This window comes from Chinchilla lanigera, unplaced genomic scaffold (assembly GCF_000276665.1).
Source record: "Chinchilla lanigera isolate Chin_1 unplaced genomic scaffold, ChiLan1.0 scaffold00051, whole genome shotgun sequence".
In the NCBI taxonomy this organism is placed as follows: Eukaryota; Metazoa; Chordata; class Mammalia; order Rodentia; family Chinchillidae; genus Chinchilla; species Chinchilla lanigera.
This window is the reverse complement of record NW_004955452.1, coordinates 3519909-3534193: the sequence shown is the minus strand read 5'-3', so window position 1 is coordinate 3534193 and position 14285 is coordinate 3519909. Positions and strand designations below refer to the sequence as shown.

The 14285-nt window shown below is 50.6% G+C and overlaps 2 long non-coding RNA genes across 2 annotated transcripts; both read left to right on the top strand.

Annotated features, from left to right (window-relative positions):
* The first annotated feature begins 106 nt into the window (after positions 1–106).
* On the top strand, positions 107–2252 carry LOC106149706. The gene is made up of 3 exons (XR_001236031.1): positions 107–581; positions 1801–2019; positions 2181–2252. It is a non-coding gene; the product is annotated as an uncharacterized LOC106149706 (long non-coding RNA).
* Positions 2253–6508: 4256 nt separating this feature from the next.
* LOC106149702 lies at positions 6509–10868 on the top strand. Its single transcript, XR_001236026.1, has 5 exons — positions 6509–6609; positions 7175–7393; positions 9329–9424; positions 10001–10175; positions 10442–10868. It is a non-coding gene; the product is annotated as an uncharacterized LOC106149702 (long non-coding RNA).
* Positions 10869–14285: the final 3417 nt, after the last annotated feature.

Genomic DNA, 14285 nt, shown 5'->3' with positions numbered 1-14285 from the left:
TGAGCTCTGGCTCCACTCTGGCTCCGGCTCCCTCCGCAACCCGCGGGCGGGGCTCGCAGCCCATCCGGAGCCTCGCGGCGCCCCCGCCGCTCTGCCAGCAGCGCGGCCTCCCGCTTCCCAGCCTCCCGGCCTGGGGGGGCCCCCACCCAGCGGAGGCGCTGACCCCACTGCTCTCCCATTGCCTCCAGCTGCGCTCGGGCCGCAGCAGCCTCGGCGCACCCCCACCCGCTTCCTGCCTCGGCCGCTGTGCCCCAGCCGGGCGGCTGCCTGCATCGCACCCGTTCCTTCCTTCCTTCATTCTTTCGGGCCACTCGCATTCCTCGAGCGCCTGCGACGTGCCCTGCACAAGGCCTCTCCGACCTTCCGAGAGTGGCCTCAGGCCCTGGTCTCTTCCCTCCTCCCCTCCTCCCCGTGTCTCCTCTGCGAAGGCCTGTTCCCCTCACAGTGTAGTATTTAACTGTTCTCTGATCTCCCGTGGGGGGGTCAGTCAGTGGCAAGGTCAAGGGGTCTCCGTGTCACTTGAGATCAAGGGTCAGTGTGACCAGAACTGGGGGTCAGCCAGTCTGCGGCAGGGTTGGAGGGTAAGTGTGGGTAGAAAATGGCAGTAGTCACTCTGTGGTCCGGCTTGAATGGACAGGGCACGGGGGTGGGTCTGTGGGCAGGAATGGTGGGCCTTCAGGAGCAGGGTAAGTAGGTCACCTCGACATCAGGACTTGCGGCTTGCCTTTGACAAGCCAGACAAACGGGCAGTTTTCCGTGGCCCGCTGAGTTCAGGTTTACATCCTTCCTTGGCCGCCCTGCTCCCCTCCCCAGGCAGTGGAGATGTCCTTCCAGCTGGGGACACTCTCTGTCCTAACACCACCGCGCCAGGCGCTGCAGGCAGAAGCCCTCCCTGGGCCTGGCTGCTGTCAAAGGGGCCAGCCTATGTACCCTCTTGTTGGCCAGGGGAGAGAGGCCTTAGGCTTCCCAGGGACCACACCTGAGAGCCCCTCATGTTTAACAGGCAGGGGGGTCCACTTCCCTGTGTCTTATGTCATTTGGTAAGGAACCTAAAACCTGTCATGAATGGAAGGTAGAGAAGTCACTCAAAGTCACTCAAAGATGCGGCCCGGAGAGGGGCAGGAGTCTGCCTGCTCAGGGACGTATAGCAGGCTTATGGACAGGACAAGATGGGAGGCTGGGGAGGTAGCTCAGTGGTGCAGCGCCTGCTTGGCCAGCGTGAAGTCCTGAGTTCGATTTCCAGTACCAAAAAAAAAAAAGAGAAGACGGGAGCCCAAGCCTCATGGCCTCCTATGCAGGGCCCCTTTCAGGATGCCGTCCCTACCCTAAGCAGGGATCGTAATTCCCACTTCAGGGATGGGGCAGTTGAGGCCGCAGCCACAGCTTTCCCAGGGGGACTCCCGGGCGCTGGTGGACAGCACCGCTCCCCCACCCTGAGGCTTGGAAAGGGAAGTCAGGGAATGGGACTCCCCAAAGCGCTGTCTCCCTGTCCTCGCCCACCCAGCCCGCTCCTTCTACCCTGCGCAGGAGCAAATGGAACAGGGGTGGCCAAGGGGGAGTTGGAAGCAGGGAGGGAGGGAAGACCGGGACGGCTGGGGAAAGCCTAGCCGGGCTCTCACAGAAACATGTGGAACTCATTACCCTAAATCAAGGTGGTCGATGGCCAGCTGGCAGTTGGTGGGTTTGGGGCGAAAAATGTGTGTGGTGTGGCAGCGAGGGAGCTCGGAGCCCCGCGGCCTCCCCGGAATAACCCTCCCACTCAGTGACCGTGCTTCTTGCTGAACTGTGTTTTGTTTCCAGGCTATGCCATTTCTGGGACTCAAAAAGGGTTTTCAAGACATGCCTGGGTACTGAACCACTGCAGGCTACTCAGGAAAATGGTGAGGACTTGGGGACCATCAGGACAGATAAACCTGACTTCCTTCTGTGTCATCAGGGCCAAGGTCTTAAAGTCTGCCCAGATGTGTGATTGGCTGAGCCACTGTTTATGATCCTCCTGTCCCCCTTGGACGCATCCAGGTAACCCCCAACGGGCCTATGTGTTGATCTACATCCTGCCAATCACTTTGTCCCCCGTGGATTCAACTCCCTATGTATACAAGGACATGTTTTGAGGCCCTTTGCTAGTGCGCAGCATTCTACGGCCTATGTAGTAACCGAGCCCATTTCACCCCTATGAGATTCACAGATATTAGACGACTAACAAAGGTCGCCCTGGAGTAAGTGTCAGCCCAGGTCTTCAACACTACAAGGTAGGGACATCCAATGCTCTTATTGTCTGCAGCTCTTTTAAAACTTTGTATAGGCAGGGGCTGTAGCTCAGTGGTAGTGTCTGCCCAGCTTGTGCAAGGCCCCGAGTTTGATCCCAGTAACTGATGGTACTAGGGAAAAAGAAAAGAAAAACATCAAATGAAAACTTCGTACAAACAGATGCATCCGACAGAATGGGCCTCTCCCAGCTGCAGCAACTTCCCTGGTGCTTTCCCTGGGAGAGTCTTGGGACAGACTCTGGTTGAAATTCCAGCTTTGGCATTTATCAGCGGTGCCATCCCAGGTGAGCTGTTTATCCCCTCTGAGCTACGGGTGACACTGACATGTTGATTAGACTAGCTGGCATATGGCTGGCACTTGGGTAGCTCCTGGGTGACTCCCATTAGGGAGTGTGCTGGGTGTGGTGTCAGATGCCTAGCTTAATTCCTGCCTGTCTTTCAAGGATGGCAGTGCTGGGGCACAGTGCAGTCACAGCAGCTCAGGACTGCTGGCCCACAAGTGTCCCTCCCTGAGGAACAACGAGCGCAGAGAGGAAATGCAGGCCTCTGGCCCAGCACCTACACTTCCAGGTTCTGCCATTTTGGACAAGCTTGTTTAGCTCTCAGAGCCCCAGGCACCTCCTTGTAACACTGTGGGAATCCTGAAACCTGTCCTCAGAGGCTTGGTGAACTGAATATAAAGCACCAAGAAGCTTGCCAGGGCACAGCCAGAACTCAAGAAGTGATAGCTCGCATTACTGTTCCCATTTCACGGATGAAGAAACTGAGGCCCACTACAGAAAAGTGACTCAAACAAGAACAAGTGGAAAGAATCCTTCATAGACCTGGGGGTAAAAGTCAGATCTTGGGACTGAGGATGTACACAAGATCCTGAGTTTAATCCCCAGCACCAAAGCCAAATAAAAACACAAAAACCCCAGGTCTTTATACTTCCCGTCAGTGCCTAGCTATTACTTTTTCATTATTGGGATCTGGAATGATTCCATGAAACGTGTGATCTCAGCTGGTGGAGAAATATCACCCTGCGAATCTGTCCAGGCTCAGACTGACCAGAACCACCTCCCTGTGAGACTGCACTCTCTAGAAAACAACAAGAGCTGAGGGGAAGGGAAATACAACCCAGTGGGCAGAAGGCCAGGAAGCTGGAGGTGATAGGGTCCTGGGTGACAGCAGCAGCTTTATGATGAGACAGATCCTGTCTCTGCCACTTCTTAGCTGTGTAGCCAGCTACGTGACACCACTGCGCACACACACTTTCTCTCACACACATACATATATCGGGTGGTGAGAATTATATGCGATAACAGAGACACACTACCTGGCAGAGGTGAGCTGCTCCCGTTCACAGCCGGCAAGGTTTGTCATTCTGTCAGGAGGCAGTCACTGGCTTCTTTATGGTCACCTTCATGTGTAAAGCTTACCCACTTAGATTGAACAAGCAGTGAACCATACAATATCACGGTTTGTTTTGTTTTTTGTCTTTTTTTGAGGCAGGGTCTCACTACGCAGTTCAGGCTGGTCTTGAACTCACTTTGTAGCCCAGGCTGGCCTTGAACTCGCAACGATCCTCCTGCCTCAGCCTCCCGAGTGCTGGGATTACAGGTATACGCCACCGTACCCGGCTCGTGCAGATATCAAAACACCCTCGTATTCCCAAACTCTTCCTCTTGACTACTGGTGTGAACTTGGACACAAAACTTAATTTCTTTTGTCATTAGTCCCTGCCTCGTAAAATGGGAAGGATAGAAATCAGTCCCACAGACAGTTGTGGTGAAGATTAGTTAACATACGGATCTCTTGTATAGTGCTTGGCACACACCCCCTTCCACCCATGCAAAAGTAGTATACTCATTTTCTCAGCCTGCCGTGAAACATCTGTTCTTATACATTCCGTAGCCATCTGTATCTTCCTATAAAATCATGATATCTTATTTTAATTTTTTTAAATAAAATGGACATATCAGGAAGAGGGAGCAGATTTTTATCACATGGCTCTGTGAGACCTGGCATGGGGCCAGCTGCACACACAGTCACACATGAGGCTGCGTGAACACACATACCCGCGGACACACGTGCTTGGAGAGGCCACGCTACGCTGGGCTGCTCCCCAAATGGGCTGAAACAAGTCCTCTTACGGGAAGGATTCCTTGCCAACGTCCGCCACTCGACCTGCTCTCTGGAGAGAAGCAGGAAGGGGGGCACCTCCCAGCACAGGAGTAGCCCTGTATGCCTGGCAGAACTGACCCGGGAGGAAGTCCTGGCCGCAGCTCCAAGCCTGAGAGGCCCAGCCTTAGCTGTGTTCCCTCCTTGCTGTGCAATCCCAGACACATAGCTTCACCTCTCTGAGCCTCAGCTCCCTCATTTCTCCAAGGGGCTCTCCACTTGTACCTTTCGGGGTTCTTCGGCGGATTAGAGATCTAGAAAGCACCTGGCCTCATAAAAGAAAGCTCTTAGAAGCCTCGCTGGTTTTGCAAGTCAGTAAAAAAAAAAAATCATCTTTTATGTATTATTTAATAAAATGGGGCTATGATCTATGTTCCTTCCATAATTAATATACTTTATTGGCTTTTAACGCCTCCTTTCAGCTGCTAAAGGTGTTTGTACCCCCTAAATTTATTTTATTTCATATTTTACAATGTTTGACCCAGTCACTGAAGCCCACTGAACTTTATTTTTTCCTTTTTCTCTAAAATGGGAAAGAAAAAAACCTTCACAAGGTTATTGTGAGAATTCAGTAAGGTGCTGTATATAAAAGTGTCATGTAAATAAGAGATATTTTCCCTCTACACCCTTCTTTCTCAGTAGGCTGAACTCCTCTAAGATATGAGGAAGGCCAAGCATGGTGGCATATGCCTGTAACCTCTCAGGAGGCTGAGGCAAGAGGATCGCAGCAAGTTTGAGGCCAACCTGGACTAGCCTGGACTACATACTGGGACCCTGTCTCAAAAAAAAGAAAAGAAAAAGTTGCCTTTACCTTTATATCCTCTGCCTTGAATGCATAGTAACAAATATAATAATAATGGTGATTGTTATACCCAGTGGCACACACCTGTTATCCTAGCTACTTGGAAGGCTGAGGCAGGAAGATCCCAAGTTTGAGGCATGCGTGGGGTAAATTAACAAGACCTTGTCTCAAAAATCAAAATAAATGAATAAATAAATAAAAATCAAAATGAAAAGGACTGGGGGTGTAGATTGGCGGCACAGCACCCTGATTCCATCCCTAGTACCATACCCACCAAAATGATCACAAAAATAGTGAGCGTGATAAGAACTTCCTTTACTGAGCATTTACCCCGGGTCAAGCTCTGTGCTGAGTGCCTCATAATGGAGCGATGAGTAATAAACCTTTGACAGATTTTTTTTCTCTGCTGATGATTTAAGCATGAAGAAATGTTTTACTCTTCCCTTAGGCAAGTTGTCCATTCCATACTCCAGACAAAATCATTTTATTCTCGGGCCTTACGCATTTTCCTGCCAAATCAATTGGGAAACGGTAGAAATCCTTATCTTCTTTGTCTATAAAATGGGCCTAGCGGTCAACTTGTCTCAGAGAAAGGTGTCCCGAGAATGAGACTGAACGGGACGCAGATGACACGGTAGGTCTCCCAGATCCTTCCTTTGCTCCTCACCCACGTATCCTCTTCCCTGGAGAAGACAGCTGTGACCAGGCGAGCCATGACCCTGGGTGGCAGGGACCTGAGTCCCTTCATGCCTCTGGGCTCCTGTTTTTCCTTGGTGCAGTGTGGCAGAATCTTCTGGATAGCTCACTGATCCTGAGGCCCTCCCAGGCCTACTTATATCCCACTTTCTCCTTGGAAAAACCTCGCTAAACTGCCATACCTCCAAAGATTCCACCTCCACATAGGCCCTGTGATCATGTGTTGCCTTTTCAAACTCCATGTAAGTCCTAGAAGGCAGGGGTATGTGTTAGTGGTTTGAGCTCTGCTTTTTCAAGCACTTTCTTATCATCCTCTCTTTTCATCTTTCATAAACCTAGGCTCCCTGGGTCATAGATAGGGGAGCTGAGGCCCCGACAGAAGGGCCTTGGCTAAGGGCACGGAGAGACAGAGCCAGCCCTGTGTCCCAGGACGTGCCATGAATCTCCCTGGACTTGGGTATTCTCTGAGCATCATCTTGGCACCAGGCTTGGTGCACGGCGCCTCCCCACAGCAATTTTACAACTTTTTTTTTTTTTTCCGGTAGCGGGAATCGAACTCACGACCTCACGCTCGCCAGGCAGGTGTTGTGCCGCTGAGCTAAATCCCCAGCCCCTCCACAGCAATTTTATAAAGCTGGTGTTGTCCCCACTTTTCCAGATGAGGAAACTGAGACTCAGGTAAGTAAATTAATCTGCCCAAAGCAAACAGCCAGGAAAGGACCAAGCCGTGATTTGATCGAGGCTATTTCACTCTATTTTTTAATTTATATTTTTGGTTTTTTTCCGGTATTGGGGATTGAACTCACGACCTTGCGCTTGCCAGGCAGGCGCTGTGCCACTGAGCTAAATCCCCAGCCCCTATCTCACTCTAGAGAGTGTGCATTTTTTATTTACTGCCGGGAGGCCTCTGCAGCTTTGCTGTTGGGAGCCTCGGATTTGCTCATGTCTCCCCAGGATGGCCTCTCTGGGTCCCCACAGCAGCAATGTGGTACCCCAAAGCACGGAGTGATTACCAAGGCTGACTCCTGTACCCAGCAGCTGGGGTTGAGGGGTTCACAGAGCAGGTCACACAAGGCCTCTGCTGAGGCAGTGATCTCCATAGAGTACCCCCATCCGCAAAGCCCTTTGTCTCCCCAGGAGACAATGCAGATAAAGGACCCAGTCTAGTGGGCTGCCTGCATCAATCTGTAACCATGGAAACCCCTAGGGAGACAATTCCAAAGCCTTCCCTGCTACCCCCCAGCCTGCAGCTGTGACTCCAGGAACCCAGCCTCCAGCAGGAGGGGAATTGCTGATAATTGCCACCCTCCACGACTACCGCCACCAAATGGGACACAGCTGGGCCCCCCTCAGCATCCATCCCCCCGTCCTCCCAGCCCAGAACTGGGGTTGGTAAAAGGACCTCGGATGGGCTTACGGCGTAACCGTAACTTATGGATCAGCTGCTTGAACTTCCGCACTGGTGAGAAATGTCCTTGATCTTAGGGCTGGACACAGGGAAAAGGGGCTCAGCAGAATTCTTAATGTCGAAGCAGTACCCAGGTCCCCGGAAATCTTAGGTCTTTGGTGCATGACTTCCCTCTGGTGGCCAGTTGCTGAAATTGCAGCGCTGGAGAGGAGCCAAAAATGAAGACTGATTTCTTCCAGAGTATGCACATGCTGTGTTCCTGGGGCCACGCCTGTGACATCTGGTCCCCGCACCCATCCTGTGCAGAGGGTGGGGTTCTTGTCCTACGTACACTTACTGAGGCCCACGTTCCCCGGGGAAGGGGCGCAGAGCAGGTAAGAGCCAGACTGTTATGACCCCAAAAAACTGCCATGTACCCTGGGGCAAATTTCTGAAGCTACACCTGTAAAACAGCAGTGATGGTAATACACAACTTATAGAATGTTAGGATGATTGTTTTGTTTTTTGTCTTTTTGAGACAGGGTCTCGCTGTGCAGCTCAGGCTGGCCTTGAACTCACTTTGTAGCCCAGGCTGGTCTCGAACTCTCAACCATCCTCCTGCCTCAGCCTCCCGAATGCTGACATTACAGGCATGTGCCACCACTCCTGGCAAGGATGATTGTATATGTGGCATCTTCACAGGGCTGCTGAGATCCCTGCGGCGGATCTGAGGTGGGAGTGCACTGGCTTTGCTAGTGTAGGTAGAGAGTAACCCTTATCTGAAATGCTTCAAGCAGGAAGTGCCTTAGATTTCAGGTATTGACCTACGAGCATACACACAATCAAGTACAGTATTTTGGGGATGGGACCTGAGCCTAATCGCAGAACTGATTTACATTTCACATCCACCTTGTACACATAGCCTGGAAGTGACTGTGTACATTATTTTTAGTGTACCTGCAGCCTGACTGCAACCCATCCTAATCAGGTCAGGGGTGGAATTTTCCAGTTGTGGCATTTTATCAATGCTCAGGAAGTTTGGGATTTTGCTGATGCTGTGGCTCAGTGGTGGAGCACTTGTCTAGCATGCATGAAGCCCTGGATTTTATCCCCAACACTGAATAAAGTTTTGGATTTTTCAATGACTAGCATCTTTTTCTTGGTGCTGGGAATCCAACCCAGCAAAGCCTTGCACATGCGAGGTACAACCGCTTTCCCGAGCTACAACCCCAGCCAGTTAGCATCACTTTTGTGTTTGTTTTTTGTTTTTGAGACAGCGTCTCTCTATGTAATCCAGACTAGCCTTGAATTCATTATATAGTGAAGGTTCTCCTCACACTTGTGATCCTCCTGCCTCAGCCTCCTGAGTGCTGGGATTTCAGGTGCATTCCCCCCACCCCCGGCCCCTGTGCCTAGTTTAGCATTGCAGGTTATCAGCCTGTGAGGGAGAAGAGATCACAGAACAGGGTGGAGCGGGAAGGTGGTTTAGAAAGTGAGGAGTTTTTCTTTTGCCTCCGCAGGCCTAGAGAAGGAGGTACCTGAGAATTTGGCCCCTGGGATGACCTCTGGTCTCCCACAGCCCCATACTCAGCATTTCTCTGGGAAAGAGGGACAGTAACAGACTCTGACAGTGCTCAGAGGTACTCATGGGGTTGTGAATGATCTTTCTACTGTTCCAAAATGCCTTGTAACGCCAGGCGTGGTGGCACATGCCTGTAATCCCAGCACTCAGGAGGCTGAGGCAGGAGAATAGTTATGCATTCCAGGCATAAGTGAGCTCAAGGGCTAGGGATTTATCTCAGCAGCACAGCGCCTGCCTGGCAAGCACAAGGTCGTGGGTTCAATTCCCGGTACCGGAGAAAAACAAAAACAACAACAACAAAAAGTAAGCTCAAGGCCAGCCTGAACTGCATAGCAAGACCCTGTCTCAAAAAAGACCAAAAACAAAAAACAAAAAAAACCTTGTCAGGGGATTGGTTCAATAAGAACTTCTGTGTGTCTGCTCTGCAGCGGGCACTGGTCTGGATAACAAGTGTGAAGACAAAGAAAAGGAGGAACAGTTCAGGCTGGCGGGAGCACAGAGCACGAAGCAGCTGCAGTTATGAGGTGAGCTGACGACAGACTGGGACTACTGGCAGGCGGCGGGGAGCAGAGGTCAGGGCCAGCTTCCCAAAGATGGATGCAGCGAGCCGGCACCACCCATCCTGTGGCCACCGCCACCTGGATTCCAAAGACTGGCTTCCAAAGTCTTGTTTATTTCCAAAGAGTTCTGAGGCTTATTTTTCAATGTTAGCAACTGGCTCCGATTGTTTTGGGGTTGTGCTCCACAGAGAAAGAGAAGGAAGAGCAAAGTACACCCCCAGCCCTGGTCTGTCTCCCACCCTTTTGAGACGGCTCTTACTGTGCGGCCCAGGGCTGATCTCCAACTCTCCCAGCCGAAATGATCCTCCTGCCTCAGCCTCCTGAGTAGCTAGAACTACAGGCAGGTCTGTTTTGACCCGGACTCTTGATTTTGCTGTCCTGTATTTCAGTTATGTTAAAGAGTGAAAGTACACCCATTTGAGGCTGAGGATGTAGCCCAGCGGTAGAGCACCTGAGTAGCATGGGCAAGGCCCTCGGTTCAATCTCTAGCACTACAAAAAATCAAAAAACCAAAAACTAACCCTACGCATTTCTGTTGAGGGTTGCGTGAGACGACGTTGGATATGGGCCACATGACATTCTCGACGGCTTGTTTATCTGGTATAAAGAAAGGAAGGCATCTGTCTGAGAGCAGGGCAGCTTTTCCTGGCAGAAGAGCTGGAGGGATCTGTCTCCAGCAAAGAACATCACAGGCAAATGGGGAGCAAGCAGAGAGGTCAGAGGGGAGTTGGGAGGAGTGTGTCTGGTCAGAACCTAAGGCCCATGTGTGAAGAGGTTAAAGGTCGGGTGCTGGGTGGTAGGGACGGCAAGGCCCTGGCAGGGAGCTAGAGCCACAGGGTCTGGTCTTGGTGTTAATGAGGTACCCCCGGAACAGCAGGGAATAAACTGATAATCCAGGAGCTGTAGGTGGCGCTCCTTCAAGCTGCCCTGGACATTTCCACTGGGACCTGAATCCGATGGCTGTCCTTCCCACCTCCGCAGGACCCAGCACCTGTGAAAACCATCTCCAGGGTCTGCAAACATCTGGAAGGGATCTGGACAAATCGGTGCCCCTCCTTCCCCCATGCCTTCCCAGCAGGGGTGCATCCTTCGTGTCTCTGCCTTCCAGGAAACCCACAGCGGGTCAGTACCTTCAGAAGACAGCCGGCCCCAGCGCCTCGGCCCGTGCCAGAGCTCACCTCTAGAGGGCAGCCTTAACCTTTAAACCGTGGCAGCTTCCATTCAAAGGCCAAACAGGAGGGCGAAGTGACATCTACCTAAGGGAGCTATTGGACCTGGCTGCCCTGTAGGTGCATTCGCTGAGGCACAGGACCCCCTTTCAGGCACATCGTTATCTCCACTTTACCCTCAAGGAAACTAAGGCTTGCGGCACAGCTCCTGCTTGGCAAGCGTGAGGTCATGAGTTCGATTCCCCGTACACCGCCCCGCTAAAAGAAAGAAATTTCAGTTAAAGGGCTGGGGATATAGCTCAGCGGCACGGTGCCTGCCTGCCAAGCATAAGGGTCCTGAGTTCAATTCCCAGTACCACCCCCCCCAAAAAAAACCTAAGGCTCAAAGAGGCAAAGTCACCAGCCTAAAGTCACATCAGCGAGCACAGTGGCAGCTGGCTTCTCTGAGCCTCACTTTCCAATCTGTAAAATGAGGCTGACCCTCTCCTGGCAGCTGCTAGCCTACTTTGTGTCTTTGTAGACTCGTCCATATGAACACTTCGTATACACAGATGGATATGGGTGTGGCCTTGGGGGTCTGGTTTCGTGCACTTAGCATAATACATTCTTTCTCTTTGTCCAGCACCTGGGGATTTGAACCCAGGGCATTCACATTGAGCTACATCCTCAGCCTCCTTTTTAAAATTTTGAGACAGGCTTTTGAGAAGTCATTAAGTTGTCCAGGTTGGGCTCAAACATGTGATCCTCCTGCCTCAGCCTCCTGGAGTGCTGGGATTATAGGCATCATGCCTATAGAAAACACATTATAGCTAGCATGTGTTCATACTTTCTGCATGTTGTATTATGGACCAGTACTTCTTTCCTTTTTATGCCTGAGTAATACACACACACACACACACACACATATATGTATATGTACGCATATGACTTCATTAGTTGATGGGCATTTGGGTTTTTTTCTTTTTACTTTTACTAATAAATGCTGCTATGGAATTTATGTACACATTCTTGTGTGGACATACCTTATCAATTCTCTCTTGAATGTATACTAGAGATAGAGCTACTGAGTTATGCAGAATCTCCATGAGAGCTGCTTTTTGAAAATCTACCAAATCGTTTTCCAAAGCAGCTGGACCATATACTTCTCCACCAGCTGTGTGTGAGAGTTCCAGTTTCTCCACGTCTTGGCCAACACTTGTCAGTGTCCATCTCTTTTCTTACAGCTGCTCCAGAGAGCACGATGTGGTGGCATCTCATTGTGGCCTTATCATTTCTCCAGTGACTGATGCTGTGGGGCTTATTTTCATGTGCTTATTGACCTCTGTATCTCTTCTCTGGACAACTGTCCATCTGAATCTTTTGCCTTCTCAATAAATTTTGATGAACACACACACACACATAGCACAGTCCTAGATCATCCCAGATTCACTTTGACACAGTCACCCCAGGAGACAGTTGTGATTGGCCCCATTTCTCAGGTGATGCAACTGAGGCTCAGAACAGTACTCTGATACACTCACAAGCACAGCTAAAGGGGTGTCAGGGCTCGGGATCACGTATTCAACAAACATTCACACGGTATTTTCAGGGTCAGTCGCTGTTAGAAAACCCATGCACGCCCCATCACAACAGTTTTCCAGTAAAAGTGTTACCATCATTAGCAAAGCTTTTCTGAAGCAACAGTTTCTTCCTTCCTTCTCTCCTCCTTCCTCCTCTTTCTTTGCTTTGCAGTGCTGAGGATGGAATCAAAGGCCCTCACCAGGGCCTTGTGCACGCTAGACAAGTGCTCGACCACTGAAAAATATCACCAGCCCTTCAAACAACTTTTATTGTCCCATTACCAAAGTGACACATGTTTATTGTAAAAGAAGCACAGAGATGGGGCAGAGATCCCCCACCTTCTTTTGAAGTACTGGGGATTGAACCCGGGACCTTCATACAGAGCTACATCTGCAGGCCTTTTTCATTTTTCATTTTGAGACAAGGTCTTGTTAAAGTCACTAAGTTCCTCAGGCTGGGCTCAAATTTGAGATTCTCCTGCCTCAGCCTCTCACACTGCTGAGATTACAGGCATGTGCCACCATCCGTGGCTGATTTTACCCGCCGCTTTTGCAGGGCTGTTTGGGTTTTGCTGGCATAGGGGCTTCCTGACTCACTAGCTCTGTGGTTTCAGGCAAGTCACTTCATGTCCCCATGCCTCAGTTTCCTCTTCTGGAAAATGGCATCAAGGCTCCTGATTAGTTGAGGTCCACATACTTTCCATCTCCAACAATGTCCACAGCCCTGGAACCTCTGACACAGGGCAGGACATAATCTTCTTCAGAAGGGGTCTGGGGCTGGTTCTTAGTTCAGAAGATCTCAGTGCCCCAGGAAAGAAAGATCAGAGTTCAGGTCCTCATCTCATCTTTTTAAAAATTTTTTTATTTTTGGGTACCAGGACTTGAACTCATAACCTTGCGCTTGCCAGGCAGGTGCTGTGCTGCTGAGCTATATCTCCAGCCCCCTCATCTCATCTTTAACCAGCACTTAGTCAAGTCCCTTGACATGTTCCAGCCTCAGTTTCCTCATCTGTCCAAATCATTATCTCTGTGATAAGGTAGATGAGAGCTTTCAATAAAGTCATGCATGTAAAATGCATAGCTTGGCATTATACCAAGTACCTCCTGCGTGCCACCCTTCTGAGGACTTTAAATCCAATCCTTAGAGTCCTTTCAGCAAATGGAGAGCTCACTTTGCCATCCCTGTGTCAAAGATAAGGACCTCGAGGCTCACAGAGGCCTAGCAACCTGACCAAGATCACAACGCCAGAAATGAATTCAAGGACGAGGAGCAGGGCCCAGGGAGACAGGCTTCAGTTCTGTGCCCCACACCTCCTGCAGGAATTTGTTGGTTCCCAGGCGGTGAAACTCTAAAGCCAGTCCCAGCTGCTCGAAACTCAACCGCAGAGAGCTGGCTCTCAGCTCCCTCCGTGGCGCCCTTCTTTCCTCCCAGCTCCACCCTGCCACCCCCATTTCCCTCCCTGGCCCTGGGGCCCTGGTTCTTTCCCAAACCTGCTCTGCTACAATTCTTTCCAGATTCCCTCATCTGTAAAATGGGGATAATCATAGCGTCTGTGTCAAAGGTGGGTTGAGAGGATCAGACAATGCTTAAGGTATGGTGCTTGGAGCCTGGTAGAATAAATACGAGCTGTAGGTTTTCAAAAAGCACTCTAGATCGGGGCTGGGGATTTAGCTCAGTGGCACAGCACCTGCCTGGCAAGTGCAAGGTCGTGAGTTCAATTCCCGGTACTGGAAAAAAACCAAACCAAACAAACAAAAAAACCAAAACAAACAAAAAAAAAACGCTCTGGATCATCATCACCACCGGCACTGTAATACAGTCTCTGAAACCCTGAGAAACAGGCCAAGTAGTAGCATGGTGTGTATTTGATGGCCGAGGAAGCGGAGGTTAAGAAAGGTGGACAAGTTGCTGTCCAGGTCTGCCCAGCTAGGAAGCAGAGAGCAGGATTTAATCGGGGCCTGCTGACCTTCTGATTTCAGACCTCACTCACTTCTGCTACTCTGTGCTGGACAGGCAGATGAACAAACTACGACCAACACTGATTATTCACTTTCTGCATGTGGCAGGCCAGGCTCTGAGGAACTTTCAAAGAGAAA